Here is a 19,014-nt window from a genome sequence, read left to right on the forward strand (position 1 = left end):
TGCGGGTGAAATGGCGAGGTGCGTACGACAGGGTTCATTCCTTATGATGTTCCAAACAACTAGAAATCATTTTCATTTAACCTTAAGACAAACCATGGAGTGAAACACCATGACTCCTGCTGGGTAAATTTCAAACACAGGAAGAGTGGAGGATTTCTTCCAAAATCATAGCACAGAAGCAGTCTCCCTGGCATAACATCCATCTAAAATGCTGCCTCTCCCCAAAGACTTTAACAGATACGCTCCCAATAACAGATAAAATAATGATTCTTGACTTTATTTGAAAGACAAGGAAAAGGAAGCTAAATATAATGGAAATATTAGAGAAGGAACATTGCTGTGTTCACATTATTTAAGATTTCTTGCTGTTTAGGGGCACCGGGGTGGCTCAGTCAGTTGAGCGTCCGACTTCAGCTCAGGTCATGATCTCACGGTTCGTGGGTTCGAGCCCCACGTTGGGCTCTGTGCTGACAGCTCAGAGCCTGGAGCCTGCTTCAGATTCTGTGTCTCTCTCTCTCTCTGTCCCTCTCCCCCTCATACTCTGTCTCTTTCTCTCAAAAATAAGTAAACATTAAAAAAAATTAAAAAAAAAAGATTTCTTCTGTTTAGAAGGTCAACTAGTTAAGGATACATACATGTGAAAGAACAGGGACACATTAAATGTGTTTTTGGCCCAAACTTCTGAGTATAGAATAATTGTCATAAGATAAGCATGATGTCAAAACAGATCTTTAAAAAAATTTTTTTTTAACGTTTATTTATTTTTTGAGAGACAGACACAGTGCAAATGGGGGAGGGGCAGAAAGAGAAGGAGACACAGACTCCGAAGCAGGCTCCAGGCTCCGAGCTTTCAGCACAGAGCTCGATGCGGGGCTCAAACCCGTGAACCATGAGATTATGACCTGAGCCGAAGTCGGACGCCCAACTGACTAAGCCACCCAGGCACCTTTTAAATCAGATCTTAACAAGTAATTTTTAGAAACTGGTGATTGAAATGTGTCAAAAGGAATGCAAAAAACAAGAAAACAATGTTACAGAAAGGATTTCTCAAGAATTTCTGAATGTCTGAGGCAACTTTAGTCTGGGTTGCAATGCTGTATTTTAGTCTGGTTGAAATATATACACACTTAATGGGCAGAGAATTCAATATGCTAGTAAATAATGTACAAAGAAAACTCCAAATTACAGCTATAAATATGATATTCAGTATGCTTAGAATACTTTTTATAAATCATGACATAGAGTATATTAAGATTATTTTCAATATGATTATCTGAAAATATCACTTTGTTGAGAGATGAATTTTCTGAATGTTAATTTTTCATCGTGACTGGTATTCTCAAAGAAAATAGTAAGAATGCAAAGAGTTTGTCTAATGTGAAAGTCAGCAGCGATGTGGCTTTTACCAAAGTCAGTGGTCATCCGTTAACACACATTACCTATATGGGTACGATTGTATAATATTTTATCTGCTTTCACGTCACTTCTCTGCATTCAAAGAGGTGTCAACCTCTGACCTGTAGCAGTCCTCAGAGTTAATGCTCCTTATGATGATTTTACTATGCGTCCACAAAGTGTTTTATACTCCTCACTTTAAGGGGTGGAGCCATATTCCTCTCCAAGTGTGTGCTCAACTTAATAATGACTCGCTTCTAATAAATTGGAAGCAACACGGTGAGCCTCAGGAGACTAGGTCACAAAAGCCACTGTGGCTTCTTCTCGCTCTCTTGGATGGCTTGATCTGGGGGAAGTTGGCTACCATGTTGTGAGGAGAGCTCCACGTGGTGAGAAGCTGAGGTCTCCTGCCAGTAGCCACGTGAGGGCACCATCTCAGAAACAGATCCCCTGGCCCCAGTCAAAAGAAGACACGATCTCTCCGCTCTTGGAGCTTACAAGAGAGGGTGAACTGAGTAACCACATAAATATATTTGTAAACTTCAACTGTGATAATGGCAAGGGAGAAGGACACGGTGCTGTGAGGGATTATTACTGGGTGATGAATTGGCGGTGGGGGTGGAGGGAGGCCTCCCTCTTCAGGGAAGTCAGGCCTGCTTCCTGAGGGATCTGTCAGAGTCGAGAAGGAAGGATGTAGAGGAGTTAGCTGAGGGGGTGGGGGGGCAAGAAGGCTGTTTGCAGAGGAAACAACGGCTGGGGGCTCCATAGTGGGAGTGTGGTATTTTCAAGGCACTCAGAGAAGGCCAGTGTGGCTAGAACAGCGAGGGCAGGAGACAAAGCCAGAGAAGGGGAGAGATGCCAGACCACAGAAGGCCTTGGAAGCAGGCCCGATGGTCAGCCAATCTGTACCAATATGGCCATGCTGTCATTAAGACAGTAACATACTTCTGTACAGATGATAAATATAGCTGCTACGCTGAGCTACTCCAGTGTTCCCCCACCCCCTCCATGAGTCCCTCTGCCCAGCCCCTCCTCTGGATTTTCCCCGTGATCCAGTAACCAGAGAGTAATGCCTAGCATAAGGGGGCAGGAAATGCAGATTCTTAAAATGCTGATCCAAGATGCTGGCATCTGTTCTGATGACCAGTACCTGTGTAGTATTACTTGTTAAGTGTCTGGACAGCTTTTGATATGCTCCCTGCCTATAGGCCAAGTAAGAAGTTTGGTGTTTAATCCAAGAACGATGAGATACCTTCGGAGAAGAGGCCATGATCATGTCCTCTTTTGCTCACCATTGTACCCACAGTGCCAACCCAGTGACTGGCACACACTAGGTGACCCATAAATATTTGTTGAAGAAATGAATGAAAAGCCAAACTCAGTACCTTTCCTTCTCAAGCCCATTCTTTCCGAATTTCCCATCTTGGCTAATGGCATCATCCCCCAGGTGCCATAGCAAGAGACTTAGGGATCATCCTAGATTCTCCTTCTCTATTCCATCATGAAGGGAGACACCAGATCCTGTGGGTTTTATCTCTTTGAGCCGTTACTGGCCCGGCTCAGGTTGTGTCATTTCTTGTTTGGACCAGAGCAGACATCTCATTGTGTCCACTTTTCCATCTGCCTGCTCCATGCTTCCTACTGCCCAAGTTCAAACTCCCTCACGATCCGGGTCCTGCTCACCTCCAAGGCCAGTTGTCCGTGACGACTCATCGTGTGTCTCCTGCCCTCTCGTTTTTCCTTGAGTGGGAAAGAGCGAGGCTGGAAACAACACCAGGTTCGTTCATCTCTATTCTTAGGACTCAGCATCATTTCTGGTGTGGACAGGGCAAACACACAAACGTTTGTGGTACTGAATGGAGATGAATAAGAATTATTTTCGTCCTGGACACACTATCTGTCACAACAGCGGAGCGTGGTGACAAATGTTCGTAAGGATGCCAATAAGTCATTACGAAGTGGATGAAATTATATTTATAAACTGAATGTAATACACCCCTCAAAGCACTGACATGAGAGTCGTTGTGATTTTAAAGTTTTCTTTTTTTTTAATTTTTAAAATTTTTGGAAAGTTTGTATGTATGTATGTATGTATTTATTTTGAGAGAGACAGAGACAGTGTGAGTGGGAGAGGGACAGAGAGAGAGAGAGAGAGAGAGAGAGAGAGAGAGAGAATTCCAAGCAGAATCCCGATGGGGAGCTCGAACCCACAAAACTGGGGTTCTGTATTCTTCTCACTCATGAGATCATGACCTGGGCCAGTATCAAGAGTTGAACGCTTAACCAACCGAGCCACCCAAAGTTTTGATTCTTAAAGGCATCCCTGTTGAACCGTCGGGGAAAGTCGGCTGTACCAAATTGCATTGTCTATGTCCTCTGGATATTGGGGCAATTTGACTATTTTTAATAATAATGTGTGTGCGTGCACGCGCACAGGTTTAGCAACATTTGTGAGTTTCACGTACCCTTTCTTAAGTTCCACATTGACACCATTTTTCTGTTTCTTCAAATTGCTGTCAAATCAGAAACTTGCATACTTCTAATTACTTGTTTTTATTTGCTGCTCTGAGAGATTGTGTTTGGAATTAAAATTAAATTTAGGTATAATTTAAAGTGTGGCTAGAGCAGGCCATGGGCAAAAACGTATGTGATTCCACATGAAATGGGAAAAAATGACGCCAGCAGGTACCATAGCAGATGCTGCCTTCAAAAGGGACCACATTTCCATCTGTTGAAGGCAGCTGGCCCAACAAGACTGGGAAATAAAAATCGAAAGAAGAGGCCTTCAGATCTATGGTCTAAATCTCCTTTAAACTGGGAAACTCCAACCAGAAGCTGAACAGCATAATTTTAAGAAGCGATTTTGGTGAGGGGTGGGGCATTGTCTGGGGGAACAGCTGAAGTCTGAATAAGACACTATAATTATAGCATTTGCAACCCTACAACTTTTCAAATATGTAGTGTGAACAATTAAGAAGATTAAGTGACAAATGCCTCAGTTTTCTTACCAGAAAGCTGACTTTTGTCTAAAGGTAAGTAAAATGGCATCAACCGTGTCAACATGGATCCCCACGTTCAACTTGAAAATTGCCTCTGGGATGAAGGTGCTGCCTTAGCCTCTGGTCATTTCTCTTCCGATAATCAACATAAGGCATTGGCTCACTGAGGCCACCTCCTTGGAAGTCACCTTTGCAAAATTCTGTGAATGTATCAAGTTTGGCCAGCGTTCATGCTGTGGGCAATGAGCTTACAGGACTGGCTGAGAGACAATTGTCACTATGAATTTTATTTACAGGACAATCTCAGCTTTTGGACCTGATTAATTTGCACAGGGCCTAACTTGCCTTTTACCATGGCACCGTCTTTGTGAAAACCAAGTCAGCATTTTTGATAAGATTTCAAGGTGAAGAAATAATTTCCGGTCACACCCTGAAGGGCTTAGAAACACCATTTACACACATCTTATTATCCTGGTTATCACATCACCATTGTCTTTTCATAAAACAATTTCTTTGGGGGGCGTCTGGGCAGCTCAGTCGGTTAAGCATGTAGACTTCAGCTCGGGTCATGATCTCGCAGTTCGTGGGTTCGAGCCTTGAGTCAGGCTCTGTGCTGACAGCTCGGAGCCTGGAGCCTGCTTTGGATTCTGTGTCTCCCTCTCTAGAGACACAATGTCTCTCTCTAGAGACAGAATGTCCCTCCCCCGCTCATACTGTCTCTCTCTCTCTCTCTCTCTCTCTCAAAAATAAACATTAAAAAAAATTAAAAAAAAAACACACAAGTTCTTTTAGTAGCTAGTAATTTGCCACTGTATGTCAGTTTTCACATCAATACACGTTTGTTAAACACATTCTATGTGCTTAATACTATGCTCAGCATTGTTGGGGATAAAAAAAATAAACATTAAGGAGGCAATAATGTGTTTGGCAGGATAGAGCTCTCTCCCATGAATATTTTTGTAACAAAATGAGAGAGTATATAATCATAGTGTATGTAAATGGTGTTGTGATGAAGTACGGCAGAAGTTCAAGTGGGAAATAGCCATGTGCTCTGGGGTAGTGAGGACGGACAGGCTTTCTGGAGGATGCTTGCCATGTGGATGAAAAGGCAACTTCAGTCCTTTCAAAAAAATTACAGTCTCGGGGCGCCTGGGTGGCTCAGTGGGTGAAACGGCCGACTTCAGCTCAGGTTATGATCTCACGGTCTGTGAGTTCAAGTCCCGCGTCGGGCTCTGTGCTGACAGCTCAGAGCCTGGAGCCTGTTTCAGATTCTGTGTCTCCCTCTCTCTGACCCTCCCCGTTCATGCTCTGTCTCTCCCTGTCTCAAAAATAAATAAAACGTTAAAAAAAAAGTAAAAAAAAAAAAAATTACAGTCTCGGGGCGCCTGGGTGGCTCAGTGGGTGAAACGGCCGACTTCAGCTCAGGTCATGATCTCACGGTCCGTGAGTTCGAGCCCTGCGTTGGGCTCCGTGCTGACAGGTCGGGGCCTGGAACCTGTTGCGGATGCTGTGTCTCCCTCTCTGCCCCATCCCTGCTCGTGCTCTGTCTCTCTGTGCCTCTTGAAAACAAATAAACATCAAAACAAAAAATTACAGTCTAGACTCGCACCAGTTTGCGAAGGACTTTTCTGCGTTTAATTCTAATTATTGAGATCAGCTTTTCTGGAGGACCAAGATAGGAGCAAAATACTCAGAAGGCCCTTTCCATCCCTGCAAGTCCTTGGGGTCTTCAGGATGTCCTCTGGGCTGTTCTGTTCCAAACCACCAACCCTTAGGACTGAGGCTGCAGAAGTACTCAGGAACTCTTACCGCCAGCTACCATGGGGCATAAACACACACACACACACACACACACACACACGATTTATGTGTCTCCTGATGCTCCAAGATTTCCTCTCAAAATACGTTTTTGGCAAGGACAAAACTCTTCTTTTGCATTTCCTCTGCTACAATATAACCAATTTTCCATTTGCACTGAAATCTTCCCTCTCGCTTGGAAGAGACATCTACTGTCTTTGCTGCTCAGCATCCATTCTCCCTAATTCTGGTAACAGATGACCTCTCCTTCTGCAGTATTTGCCCACTGGTATGCTACAGCTGGCTCATACTGGTTCACAAGAGCCGAATTATGAAAATATCAGGAATCTGGCCAGCTCGTGGTCGGACACAGCCATTACTTACCATTAAATTCTACACACTTGAGATTAAATACATTATATTTCAAACAAAGGCAGCACGTGCTCAAAACTCGTAAGGTACTAATTAACTGCATTTTATTGTCATTGATCTCCAGGTTATTTACGTTTATTTGTCTGTACGGTAGAAATATTACCTCATGGGTGTTCCTGCACATCTCGTCCCAACTCGGTGCTCTGGGACCACCTGGGGAGAGCTTGAGATCTACCGTGGAAACTGCTAGGCTTTACAAATGAGGACGCTATTCCCCGCCCCCAGAACCGGTTGCCAAATATTTACCGGCACAGCACTGGGTGTCCCCCACTGTGCCCAGCTCAGTTTATGTGGCTCAAGTAGTGGGACCACGTGTTCCCGCCCCAGGAATGGAGACAAGCCCGGAACAGCATGCAGAAACTATTCCTTAGGCGTCCCTAAGTTAGTAGGATGTAAGTTAGGAGCAGGTGATAGCCTGTTTGTCACCACAGAGAGACTGGCTGAGAAGGAAACCAACACAGGAGAAAGCAAGGTGGAAAGATGGAAACCGATTCTTTCTGGTTTTTTTTTTTTTTAATTTGTTTTAACGTTTATTTATTTTTGAGAGACAGAGAGAGATGGAGCGTGAACAGGGGAGGGGCAGAGAGAGAGGGACACAGAGAATCCGAAGCAGGCTCCAGGCTCCGAGCTGTCAGCACAGAGCCTGACGTGGGGCTTGAACTCACGGACCGCGAGATCATGACCTGAGACGAAGTCCGTGCTTAATTGATGGAGCCTCCCAGGTGCCCCAATTCCTCAACATTTTTAAGACTTGAAACTAAAAGACTACACCCAATTTGTGGAAAGATCCCTGGGTTAGAAACCCAGGGATTTGTTTTCCAATTCAGAATTTCCCACAACTGTGGGCAAAACGTCTCACTTCTCTGGGCCTCAGTTTCCTTTTCCGGATTAAGATGCTGAGGCTAAATGAGTTCGGTAGCACCTTCCACTACCCCACATTCTAGGATTGCATTTTAAACACATAGCACAGGGGCACCTGGGTGGTTCAGTCGGTTGAGCATCCGACTTCAGCTCAGGTCATGATCTCACGGCTCACGAGTTCGAGCCCCGTGTCAGACTCTATGCTGACAGCTCGGAGCCTGGAACCTGCTTCTGATTCTGGGCCTCCCTCTTTCTCTGCCCTTCTCCTGCTTGTGCTCTGACTCTCTCTCTCTCAAGAATAAATAAACATCAAAAAAACCCCACATAGCACAAAGTATTTGTTGTAGGATTCTCAAATCTTCTCTCATCAAAGCAAACAAAATCCTTGGATAAATTGTCACAGTCTAGAAAGGCTCATATTGTCTTTCTTTCTTTCCTTTTTTTTTTTTTTTTTGCAACCCAGGAGAAAGTGCTAAGAGGTGAAAACGGGAATACACGACAAGAGGCTTCACCCTGAAAGAAGACGGAGAGTAAGAGCCTGAGAGATGTTTGCTGTGCGGGAAGGAAGCTTCTCACTCTTCCTTCAGTAGCCTGTGAGGCCAGGTGCTAATTAAATTAATAAAAAGGCATTTTGTTCAAACATGTGCCCCACACCTGCTGTGTCACCAGGCACAGGTTGCTTGCCTGTTGTGACGGAACAGTTTTACTGCTTAACAATGAAGGCAAAAAGCAAATAGCGCGAGGGAGAAGTCGAATTGTAGCCAATATGTCCCTGATTTCCCCAACAAATGCCTATTAATTTGGGATGACACATTAGGAAAACACTCATTTTGAATTTGACAATTCTCAATTATTTAGGGCGTGACAGTTTTGTTTAATAGTTACTGTAATTACTAGAAATAACATCCTGTCCTCACCCAATTAAGGACGAGTATGATAAATTGAGAAATTATAGCTTATAAAAATAAAGCTTCGGATACAAACAAGGAACGCATTCATCTCTCCGTGATGATGCTCTTTCCTGAATGGTCTGGAGGTCATTTATCGGCAGTCATTTTAAGAAGTTCTAGTAACATCTCGTATTCCATCTGAAAGCAGATACCTGGGTTTTTGTTCGAGGAAGATACATTGAAAAAATCCTAGCTGTAGCTACATTTTATGTTAAAAATGGGCATACCCTGATATATTATCATTAGATTTCGTTGTGAGAGACAAAAAAAAAAAAAAAAAAAAATCCAAATTAAGGATTTATTTCCCGCTCATCTAGAAATCGGGGCAGAATGTTCGAGTCCTGCCAGAAGGCGCTCCGTGGTGTCCAGACCAGGCCCTTCCCAATTCATTGCTCTGCTGTGCTCGGCCTCTGCACTCAGGCTGATCTCACGGTTCCAGATAAAGTTGTACCCAACTTCCTCTTATATCTTACTGGCAACGCTTTGCCACATGACATCATCACTAGCAGGTGGGGACATGAGGTCCCTATTCCAGGCAGCCGTGCACATAGCTCAGAATTGCGTGTTCTATTAATGTAGAGCAAACTATAATTAATATAGTTGCCTATTAATGTAGGGCAAACTCTTTCTGTTAAGGGCCAGATAGAAAATATTTTAGGCTTTCTGAGCCCATGGCCTCTGTCTCAGCTACTTAACTCTGCTGTTGTGTGTGAAAGCAGCCACAGATGTTACACATATGAACGCTCGTGGCTACGTTCTAATGCCACCTTATTTATGAGAACAGGCGATTGGCTGGATTTGGGCCCCAGGGTGACCCTTCCTAAAGAAGACGAATAAAACAGGGGCGCCGGGGTGGCCCCGTCGGTTCAGTGTCCGACTTCAGCTCAGGTCACAGTCTCCTCATGGTTCACGAGTTCGAGCCCCGCGTCGGGCTCGGTGCCGACAGCTCGGAGCCTGGAGCCTGCTTCGGAGTCTGTGTCTCCCTCTCTCTCTGCCCCTCCCCTGCCCGCGCTCTGTGTCTCTGTCTTTCTCTCAAAAATAAATAAACATTAAGAAGATGGGTGAGGGGCGCCTGGGTGGCGCAGTCGGTTAAGCGTCCGACTTCAGCCAGGTCACGATCTCACGGTCCGTGAGTTCGAGCCCCGCGTCGGGCTCTGGGCTGATGGCTCGGAGCCTGGAGCCTGTTTCCGATTCTGTGTCTCCCTCTCTCTCTGCCCCTCCCCCGTTCATGCTCTGTCTCTCTCTGTCCCAAAAATAAATAAACATTAAAAAAAATTTAAAAAAAAAAAAAAAAAAAAAAAAAAGAAGATGGGTGAAACAGATCCTGGGGAAAGCTAGAACTTCTACACCAGGTAGCAGAGATATTAGCAACATTAACTTTGGCAAGTCCCTTCCTCACCCCCTCCCTCCCCACCCACCTCCCCTTTCAGTATGGTTAGTGCCAGTAACTAATTTAAATCAACAAAATGACGCTGTGCAGGGCACATTTGCTTAAGGCTCTCGTTGAGAGACTAGTTGGTAAATTTCAATTATGCTTTTGTTTGTCACGCTGACTGTTCTTTTACTAGGCAAACCTCCTGCCTTGGTTTTCGCCTTGGTGACAGAATGGCTGTTGTCTCAACCCAGGGCCTGGGAGAAGGAAGATGCCATGAGGTGGGCCGAGTGCCCTGAAGAGAACACAGAGGACACGCTGAGAGAATTCCCTGAGACAAGGATTGTGGCTTTCCCCCTCTCCTTGGCAGATGGGACAGGCCTGTGATCGTGCACTTAATTACATGTCACTTTAAGATACGGAGTCTCCCCGGTGGACATGGAGAAGAGACAGGGGCACCCTGGAGAGCTCTCACTGGAGCAAAGTAAACCCTATAGGAGCTGGATCAAAATTCATTGTGGTAATTAATTATATTTACCAGTGAGCTTTTTTTTACCTTTTATTTCGTAAATTTTGTCTTTTTCCTGGATTCAAGGAGAGCAGGAGAGCACGCGGTTTAACTCGTCAAATGTAATAAATAAATAAATCCAGTAAATGTAAGTAAATAAATAAATCCAGGAATGAGTGTCTCCCATCACCCACCCCTCCCAGTCTCTTCCAGACATTTTTTTTTTTTTAAGATTTCATTTTCTGGGGGCGCCTGGGTGGCTCAGTCTGTTAAGCGGCCAACTTCAGCTCAGGTCACGATCTCGCGGTCTGTGAGTTCGAGCCCCGTGTCGGGCTCTGTGCTGGCCGCTCAGAATCTGGAGCCTGTTTCAGATTCTGTGTCTCCCTCTCTCTGACCCTCCCCGATTCGTGCTCTGTCTCTCTCTGTCTCAAAAATAAATAAACGTTGAAAAAAAAATTTAAAGATTTCATTTTTCGTAAGCTTATTTATTTTGGAGAGAGAGATAGCAAGCAGGGGAGGGGCAGAGACAGAATCCAAAGCAGGTTCCACGCTGTCACCAGAGAGTCTGATAACGGGGCTCAAACTCATGAACCGTGAGATCATGGCCTGAGCCAAAATCAAGAGTCAGACGCTTAACCGACTGAGCCACCCAGACGCTCCTAAGATTTCATTTTTACAAGTAATCTCCACATCCAATGCGGGGCTCAGACTTATAACCTAGAGTTAAGAGTCGCACGCTCCACTGACTGAGCCAGCCAAGCGCTCGCTCTCCAGATGTTTCTATACGCCTGTCCTAACGATCAGTGTGCCAGGAAGGCAAGGTCACAGTAGCCTCTGTTGCTACTAGAACTCTCAAAAGTGAGGGAAGCCGGGTGCCTGGGTGGCTCAGTCGGTTGAGTGTCTGACTTCGGCTCAGGTCATGATCTCACGGTTCGTGGGTTCAAGTCCTGTGTCGGGCTCTGTGCTGACAGCTCAGAGCCTGGAGCCTGCCTCCCATTCTGTGTGGGCCTCCCCCTCGCACTCTCTCTCTCTCTCTCTCTCTCAAAAATAAATAAGTGTTTAAAAATGTTAATGAAAAAAACGAGGTAAGCTATTCTGTAAACGGGCTTCCTAGTTCCTTTTCCTTCACTTAAGATCTTTAGTAGAGGAATATTAAGCTTCAAGATCTTCCTTTTTCCTAGTACTGACCTACTGTGAAAGTCACTTTTAGCACTTCCCCAAATCCTAATTTTGTGTTTGGTACAGAAGATACTTTAATTAGACTGGCCCACATTTTTACCACACGGATTTGAGACTAGAGGGATAGGTAGACTTTCCACATCTATATCTATCTATCTATCTATCTATCTATCTATTTTAATGTTTATGAGAGACAGAGCGTGAGTAGGGAGGGGCAGAGAGAGAGAGAGAGATACACACAGAATCCGAAGCAGGCTCCAGGCTCTGAGCTGTCAGCACAGAGCCCGACGCGGGGCTCGAACTCACAAGCCGTGAGATCATGACCTGAGCCGAAGTCGGACGCTTAACCGACTGAGCCACCCAGGTGCCCCTACCTTTCCACATCTATAAATGGCAACTTAGAAAGTGAGAATAGAACAGTGCAGCTAAAAAGAACTTAAGAGATCATTTAGTCCAAATTCCTTAATTACAGAGAGGAAGTGAGAGTCAGAGAAGGAGAGTGATGTGCCCTGGATCGCACAGCTAATTAACCATCGAATTCAGGGGAAACTCAGGTCTTCTAGTCCACAGAAACACTCAAAGGTCCACCCTGGTTCCCAGCAGGCTGGACTACCAGTGGGTGTGGAAACTTTCTAGCAGATGGGGAGCGGAGGGACCACGGCCGGCCCCTGGTCAGGCATTAAGATACCTGGCTTCTCTATTTCTTCCTGCAAAAGCGGTACATGAGGAGAACCTTCGCTTCTTCTGGAAAGGCCCTCTGTTCCTGGGACAGGGACCCAGCGTGGTGGCTGCATGGAGAACTGTCCGAGACAAGTGGACAGTATACAATGTAAGAAGCACAAGGTGGTCCTCACTAGGATGTCTGGGCCTGCCTCTGGAACATTCTTGTCTCTGGGTTTTTCACGTGATCTCACCGAATTACCCCCAAATCCAGAATGCATTTCATTTACTTTGGTGAAGTATGGCAGTTTTTGGAAGAAAGGAAATGAATCAAGTTTAGATCAAACAAAAAGGTTACCAACACTTCCCACAAGGTTGGTGATTACTAAGAATTAAAAATTCAGATTAAGGGGGTGCCTGGGTGGCTTAGTCAGTTGAGCGTCTGACTTCGGCTCAGGTCATGATCTCACAGTTTGTGAGTTCGAGCCCTGAATCGGGCTCTGTGCTGACAGCTCAGAGCCTGGACCCTGCTTTGGATTCTGTGTCTCCCTCTCTCTCTGCCCCTCCCCAGCTCAGACTCTGTCTCTGTCTGTCTCTCTCTCAAGAATAAATAAACATTAAAAAAAAAATCGGATTAATATATACAGTAGTGTAGCTTCATAAGGGACATAAATGTCTAGTATATTCTAACATGTGTATTAATTTCCAGGGTCATCTTCATAAATGGGTAAAGCTTCCATAGATTCATAGGAACATATGGCCATATATTCATATTATGTATACATAATATACATATGTAATACACACACATATATATACAAATATATACCTATATATTTATATAATACATATTTGTTACATATATATTACATATATGCATTCACATATGGGACATATATATTAATATGAATATGTTATTTATATGTGTATATCACATGCATATATTACAGAATATACATATGTTATGCATACATAATATGTATATATGTGTGTATCCTTATATACACATCCATATATTCATATGCAAATGTGGAAATTTTACCCATTTATGAAGATGGCCTTGGAAATTAATAAACATGTTGGGACATACTAAGTATTTATATATATATGCACATACATACAAACATACACATATACATGCATATATTAATAGATTACATACGCATATATGCAAACCCTTCTTTCTCAATATATGAGAATCCTGTGGGATCCCTCTCCCTTCACATGCATATATATGTGTGTATGTTGTATACCTTTCTCTTTCTTATTTTTTCTTTTCTTTTTCCTCAAGAAGAGGAAGGGAGAGAACAAAGAGAGGAGGGTTGACCAAAAAATGTTCACACATTAATTAGAGAAGAATAAATGCTTAATCATAATAGTTAATGACACACACCCTTTTAAAATCTCATCTGTTTTCACCTAAAGGAAAGATATTGTAAAAGAACATTCTAAAATGAAAGACACTCTTTTTTCTGTTTTCTAAAACCAACAAAGGCTACCTTGTATTGAAAGTCATTATGGCAAAAGCATTAGGAAGGAAGGACCGTTTAAAGTTAAATCTGTCATTAATTTACTAACTCCTCACTTGAATCTCATAAATAATTTTAAGTAGAAAAGGTTGTCCAATGTGATTAAGGCCATTATTTCATGCTGAAGTAGCCCACAGGCTTTTCTAGGGTAAAAATCTCTCCATAAAAAGAAGAACTAAGGTTTCTTCAAGGTTAAGGGTCTTTGGAGCCTATTCCGTGAGATATATTACCATAGAGATGATGGAGTGTGTAGAAGTTGTCTGAGAAGATTACACCAGGCTTCCCAAGGTGAGAGGTATCTGAACAAAAACAGATTATATTATTTTAAGAAGATTTGCTGGTGTTCGATTTCCCAAATGGATCATAATGCTGTCTGCTTCCTAAAAACCTAACATCTGTATTGAGAAAATGATAGCCTTGGTGTCATTTAGTTCATTCAACAAATATTTATTGAACACATCCTGTGTGCCAGACAGATTTCTGGGTTCTTGGGATCCAGCAGTGAACCAGATGAAGTCCCTGCCCCCAAAGACCTCATAACCTAATGGGAGGCAACGAAAAGATAAAGCAATGAATGTAAAAGCCAGCAGAATTCCTACTCCATCAAGAAACAGACAAGTAGGCAATGAAAAGCTCCGTGGCGAGCTTGTTGGACAAGGAGAGGATTGAGAGGAGACAGGCTGTCTTTCCAGAGCAAGTGATGTTGAGCTGAGACCCGAAGGCTGAGGAGGAGCTGGTATAGCCAATGTAGGTGGGGGTTTGAGGTGGAGGGAAGGAAGGAGTGTTGCCGGCCAGATCACGCGGGACCTTGTAGACCGCGTTCAGGAACTTGAAATTTATTTTCAGAGCAGCGGGAAGCCACCGTGGAGTTTTTAGTAGCCAAGTGACTGGGCAAATTTTGTTTCATAAGATCCTCTTGATGGGAGTTGGAGGAGGGACAAGACCCCAGATAGGAAGGGCATCAGGATTCAGCCAGGGAAGAGACAACAGCACATGGCCGGCTCTGGAGAGTGGCAGCGAGAGCTAAGACAAGAGCCAGTACCTTCCTTGTGCCAAATATTCTTCTAAGTGCTCACATGCACCATCTCCTTGAATCTTCGTAGCATCCTCACCAGGAAGGTCTATTATTACCACCTACGTTCTGTAAATGAGGAAACCAGAGAGGCTGAGTTACTCGCATAACCAAGTGGTAGATGTGGGACTTGAATCTACTTCAGCTGGCTGCAAGTTTAACTACTTCCCTACAGATCTCTCTCAAGAGGGAGGCTCATTAGAGGGATATTGAGAAAGTGGACTTGAGAGCGTTCAGTGACTGCGGTTCGGAGTCATGAGGAAGGATGATGCCCGGGCGGGGGTGGTATTGCCTTCCAATGGGAGGAGAATGGAAGGTTTTTGGGGGGGGTGGTGGGGGATGGGGGCGAGGGGGAGGTGTCCAGTTGAATTACGGATCTAGTCCTCCAGTGTCAGTTCTGGACTGGAAGTGTAGACTTGGGAGTCCTCTCAACCTGATCGTAATTAGACTCAAGGGAGTAGACGAACTTACCTAGCGAGAGTGTGTATGGTGACGGGAGAAGATAGCTTAGTGCCCCCCGAAGACTCCAACACGTAGGGAATGGGTGACTTGAAAAAGACTGACAGGATGTACCCAGAGAAGTCGGAGAAAATCAGAGTACTTGGTCATCATCGAAATCGAGATGATGTTTCCAGAAGTCGAGGACTGCTGGGCAGGGTCAGGTGCTGTCCAGCAAGGTGAGGACTCCACTGGCCTTAACAGCAATGAGGTCCCTGGTGAGAACACTGTAGCGGACCAGTGGTAGTAGGCGGACTGCGGTGGGGAACGAAGATAATGAGCGTAGGAGCGAGGTGGTTGGGGAAGGGGACACGGGGAAAGGGGGAGGAAGTTGGTTTGATTTTTAAATACAGGAACCACCTGTGTTCTTCTCCTCGGGTGCTGACGGTAAGGAGATGGCTCAGAAAAAAATGACAGATGGAGCAGAGAGGGGACCAAACAAAGAATGGGCTCTTTGAGACGAGGTGGAGTTTAGAGTCCGGCTGGAAGGGGTGGGTGCGGAGGCGGATGTGTCCACAGGCTTGGTGGTGGGTGGTCAAGGGCTTTCCTGTTAGAGGCATTGACTTCATAAAGGGGAGGTGTGTTGAGGTCAGAAGCGTGAGGGGGGAGAAGCATGAGTCAACTGGAGCAGCGGCCCTGTGAGAGAGCAGATCGCAGGCAACACGGAGGGCCCCGTGGAGTCTGGCAGTCATGAATTTATGGTGGCACCAGTCTGCGAGGTCATCTGATCTTCTCAAGCAGAGTTCAGCAGCCCAGGTGTACAAAGAGCTCAGAAACTGTGGCATGACCCGAGGTGAGGTTTTTCCGGGTGCTTGGGGAGGGTGGATGATACGAGACGACGGAGCAAGAGAGGTGGGGGTCTGCGAGGGCCTGGCTGAGGGGGCAGATCGTGGAGTCTCAGCTGGATGGGGAAAATAGGGAGCGACGGGACAGATCCTTGCTCTGACTTTCTCATGGACTCTGTTACTTCGGGCAAATTGCCACAGATCTCTGGGATTCGGTCCCCCCCGCCGCTTGTGAGTGAGGGTGTTGGCTCGTTTGGTCAATATCCCTCCCAGTTCCAAAGTTCTGCGGTTCAATTTTGCAAAAATGCAGGCACTCTCAGACCATGAGTGAGAAACAGCTGCCAGTTCTTTCTAATCACCGGGGTCAAACGATCTGCACTATGCTGGAGAAGCACATTCCATTAATGTTTCTAGACCATCGATGCAACTCTTTAATTTTCTCATGCAAAGATGAAAAATGCTCAGGGCCCTTCCCCTAAATCAAGCCTAACCGTCTCAGGGACGTTGGTGATCCAGCCCTGCTGTGTACTTCCCAATCTGCACTTGATTCAATTAGATTCAACTTAAAAACAGATCGATGAGTGTCTGTGCTGCATGAGATACCGAGACAGCAGTTGCAGGGGATACAAAGAGAGCTACAGTCCTTGCCCTGTTATAGTCTAGGAGGAAGAATAAGACCGGTCGGAAATAAATGTGTTGGGATGTAAATCTTTGTATTCAACTCAGGAAACCATTTCTTTCTATATTTCTCTCTAACAACGTAATTTCTGTTTTGAGCCTGCTTTTTACCAGATTGGAATAAACTCAGTGGGGGTCCCCACCATTTTGGGGGTCATGACTAATTCTCAGGACTTACATATCTTAAGGCATCAGTTATGAGGTGCCTTATGGTCCTCAATACCATCTGTCAGCACTATCTGTTGAAACATCCATTGCCCCCCTGTGGTTCTACATTATCAGTTCATGCAGGTGTCCGTAGGGACATACTCATTTGCTCTGCATGGTCCCTTTAGGACTTTTTAAGGACTTTTTGTTTCTCTCTGCTACTTCTAGGCCTTTCTGGGCTACATGGTAATCACTGGGACTCTTCCCGGCATGCTTAAACACACCATTATGGACTGAATGTTTGTGTCCCCTCTACTCCCACAATTTCTGTGTTGAAATCCTAACCCCCAAAATAATGGCATCAGGAGGTGGGGCCTTTGGGAGGTGATTAGGTCATGAGGGAAGAGCCCTCATGAATGGGATTAACACCCTTATAAAGGAGATCCCAGAGACTTCCCTCAATCCTCCTGCCACGTGAGGACACATTGAGAAAACAGCCATCTGTGAACCGGGAAGTTGGGTTCTTGCCACACACCAAATCTTCTGGTGCTTTGATCCTGGACTTCCAACTTCTAGAACTCTGAACAATACGTTTCTGTTGTTTATAGGCCACCCGGTCTATGACACTTCATTATAGCAGCCCGAAAAGACTAAGACACACACCCTCCATTAATTTTCCTCAGAGGATCTTACTACGTCCCCCAACATCCTATGTGGAACAGGAGATCAAATGTCCCTCCAGGACCAATTGACATTTGGGCTCTCCTCTCCTCACTTGCCCTCCTTTTTTCCTTCTTACTTCCAGCCCTGAGAATCTTCTGGTGTGGGAAGACTGGGCAGGCATGGTAGGAATTACGCTATTACAAATTACACGTGCTTCCAAATTTTTGGTCTATGCCGCGAGCCATTTGTCACATGAGGAAGCTTCTTCTTCTCTCTCTTTTCTGCTCCATCACATCCCTGTAAGGCAACGAACACGGAATGGACTTGCTGCGTGAATGTAGAGAAGAGCAAAGGGGAAAAAGAATTCAGGGAAACCGTGGGCCCCATTTCATACAAGGCAGAAATAGGGTGTGTTACGAGATGGACGAGTGCTGGGCTCTGGGATTCAAACTGAATCAATGGAGATATTTAGTTGCACAGGGAAGAAATGAACGTTGGCTAACTGGAGAAAAGAAAAACACGGGGTTCATTCGAAGGATTCTGGGTAGCTCGCTGAAGAGGAAAGGGAGAGCTTAACAGATGCTTTGAGAATAATGGGAACCAGGCCAGTGGTGATGGTTGCGACAGGAGGAATCCAGGAGTGTGGTGACCAAATGACTCAGCTCCAACCACCCTCCGACTGCTTTGTTACCCCTCAGGAGAAAAGCCTCAGGAGGTTGGATCTGATTGGCGAAGCTTGGGTCACATGATGATACCTATAGCCAAAGCTTCTCTACTTGGAAGTTCCAGCAGACCTAATGGAAAGGGGGAGAAGCCGAGCTCCTGAGAAGAGGGGAAGTACAGGAACGTAGGGGTGGGTGGAGGTGAACAAAACGGCTAACGCCTGCTCAGGAGGAATGAGAACATCTCCGTTGAAGAAACCAGGCAAGTTGAGAGGTTGGGTGCTGACGGCCCAGAGACAGGTAATATGAGACTCTCAGAAACTATCTGAGAACGGTTTTGCTAGAGGTTAGTATAGGAGTCGGGGAAGGAGACAAGGTTGATAGGGTTAAAAAGGCGGACTTTGGAGCCACAGAAAGAAATCTGAGTGGGGGATTGTTATGGAGTGAATTGTGTCCCTCGCAAAAATTCATATGGTAAAGACTTCACTCCCAATAGCGCAGAATGTGACTGTGTTTGGAGATAGGATTTTTAAAAATTTTTAAAAAATGTCTATTGATTTATTTTGAGACAGAGAGAGAGAGAGAGAACAAGCAGGGGAGGGGCAGAGAGAGAGAGAGAGGGAGAGAGAGAATCCCAAGGCGGCTCCGTGCGGTCAGTGCAGAGCCCAGCGTGGGGCTTGATCTCACGGATCGGATTGTAAGATCGTGACCCGAGCTGATATCAAGACGCTTAACCCACTGAGCATCCCTGGCGTCCCAGAGATGGGAGTTTTAAAGAGGTAACTAGGTTAAATTGAGGTCATTGGGGGAGGGGGGCTGATTCAATA

The 19,014-nt window shown here is 45.2% G+C and overlaps 1 long non-coding RNA gene across 2 annotated transcripts; it reads right to left on the minus strand.

Moving 5' to 3' along the window:
- Positions 1-8,593: 8,593 nt before the first annotated feature.
- On the minus strand, positions 8,594-15,908 carry LOC131508798 (uncharacterized). 2 transcript variants are annotated; one of them, XR_009260155.1, is made up of 5 exons: positions 15,613-15,908; positions 15,226-15,507; positions 14,725-14,823; positions 13,913-13,981; positions 8,594-9,001 (listed from the first exon to the last, which is right to left on the minus strand). It is a non-coding gene; the product is annotated as an uncharacterized LOC131508798 (long non-coding RNA). The 2 variants fall into 2 exon arrangements; XR_009260154.1 differs by lacking the exon at positions 14,725-14,823 and having other exon boundaries at positions 8,598-9,001.
- Positions 15,909-19,014: the final 3,106 nt, after the last annotated feature.

The sequence above is a fragment of the Neofelis nebulosa genome, chromosome 4, assembly GCF_028018385.1.
Source record: "Neofelis nebulosa isolate mNeoNeb1 chromosome 4, mNeoNeb1.pri, whole genome shotgun sequence".
Lineage (NCBI taxonomy): Eukaryota > Metazoa > Chordata > Mammalia > Carnivora > Felidae > Neofelis > Neofelis nebulosa.